Raw genomic sequence first — 2,414 nt, 5'->3', positions numbered from 1 at the left:
GTTAAAGCTGCAAAAACCAAGCACAACACTAGAATATAAAAATAAGTAACCAAATATGCAACAAGCAATATATTAGAAATTAATGTAAATACTGTACAATTTATAGGCTTAAATACAGGTTTCATATTTTAAACATCAAAGATTTGTGTTGTTTTTTTCAAAGAAAAAACAACTTTTAAGAGTAATGGTGTTTCTTTTGGAGAGAATAGTGCTCCCACAGTATCATGATAGTTCATATATGGACATTTCCAGTATGCAGAAATAAAGCAACTTGCCGGAAACCAGTAAAATTACTTACTTATTGGTAAATATGTGTGCACTAATCTTGTTTTTGCACTTCCAAAACTGTTTTATTACACACTACACGTAGACAGGTTCTGTGGGTGCTAGGCTAGCTAACATGCCACATGGAGTGCGGTGTAGAAATGGCAGCTAGTCGAAGTGTTAACACAGACTACATAAAGTTACCTCCTCTCACATAGAGTGTGAAATGAGTCTACGTCCCAAACCGTCAACAGGCAGCACAGGTTAAGAAGCCGCCTTTACACCACTAATGTTAGCATTAAGAAAAGAGGTACGTTAGCATCCGGCTACATGAAAGTCCTGCTGTTTGGCTGCTGCACAACTTAAGAGCACAAGACCTCCCTCGTTCTTTTATATTATTTTGTAACGTCCAGCTGTCTACCATCAACAGTGTATCAGACACTATACATGTGTTGTTTAGTTGCTGGTGTCTTAAACACAATTAAGACTTCCCAGTTCAACCTGGAAATTGCTGATGGTTCATTCTAATCACCGTTTAGAAATAAATGTTCAGTGCACTTTGAAAATACATGTTGAATTTACATGTAAAATGTTGTGAAAGGGAGATAAATGGCATTGAAGAAATTCACTTTACACGAAGAAATGCAATAATCCTTCTGATTCACTGAGATACGTAGAGGCTCAGAAGTGTCTAAACTTACTGAATATTCATTATTTATTTTAAGGGCCACAACTAATGATTATTAATTAATATCACTTAATCTTTCAATTATTTTCTTGATTAATCGATTAGTTGTTTGATCCTTAAAAGTGAAAAATCTTGATTACTGTTTCTGTTTCTCAAAGCTGGAATTTGAACAATTTTCTCTTAAAAAAATTACTCCAAGCAATTAATCGATTATTAAAATAGTTCAATAGTTGGCAGCTAATCATTCAATTGATTAATTGACTAATTGTTGCAGCTCTATTTGTTTTACTCTTGAACAATGTGTTAAAGGGGACATAAGAGGCTTTTTGTGATTTTCTGTCATTTATATATCATCATTTATGTAAAACTGCTTCCTTCATGACCACAAAGTTGTTGCTGCTCGCTTGTTCAGATTTTGGCTCAAACATGTTCAGATGTAGTTGAGAGGTTTAAAAAAAAATTGAAAACTGATTATATATAGTTTGTTTACGTAGCCTCCGGAGCCGGAGGAAGCTTCCTGAAGCTGACCAATCAGAACAGAGTGGGCTCATCAGGAGGCGGGGCCTTAAAGAGACAGGAGCTAAAACAGCCTGTTTCAGACAGAGGCTGAACTGAGGGGCTGCATAAAGGACCAGTAGAAGATAAATGAGGAGTTTTTAACTGGAAATCATGCAAAGATATTCCAGTAGAGCCCCAGAATATAAGTGTAATAAATGTAGGCCTGGAAATGTGCAGAACATGACAGATTTAAATGAACCATCAATAGATTATTGTTAAAAGTGAAGCGATCTGTTTGGATTTACAGTGACGGTGTTTGCAGGGGAATGTGTTCATACCGTGGATGTATACTAATAAAAACTGGATACGGCGCTCAGCCACTCACTATAAAACTGCTGACAGGACATCTCCAACTGCAAACACGGTGAATTATTACTCTCTCTACCATGAAATTTTAATCCATGAAGGTTTTATATTTCCTCGAGCCTAGAAAAGCCATTTTAAAATCCAATAATAGATCTTTGATTCCGGTGTCCAGTTCTTATAATACATCCACGGTTAATACAGGATATAATCGGTGTTATTGATCAGCCACAAAGGATCATGAAATGAGACTCTTCACACCTGAAGTGTAACAATGTGACGCATTTCCAGTCTAAAGCCACTTGTCACCACCAAGATTCATTAAACATCATGTTGTAACAGTGTGAGCTGTCTTCTTCCTCACTACTTTGTTTTAAAAACTGACTTGACTTTTCTGTTTATAAGATTACTGTCTGATGATCTGTTATTGTCTTTTATTTTCTTTGTATTTTGCTGAATCTTGTTTTTTTTTTTGTTTGTTTGTCTTGAGGAGAGGTCTGTTGTATGATGCTGTGTTCATGTCATAACGGATCATTGTAATTATGAGTTTCCAACTTGTAAATAACGTTCACGTCGACCTCATAATTACATCTGGGAAACT

Source organism: Thunnus albacares, chromosome 20, assembly GCF_914725855.1.
Source record: "Thunnus albacares chromosome 20, fThuAlb1.1, whole genome shotgun sequence".
NCBI lineage: Eukaryota > Metazoa > Chordata > Actinopteri > Scombriformes > Scombridae > Thunnus > Thunnus albacares.
This window is presented reverse-complemented; position numbering follows the sequence as displayed.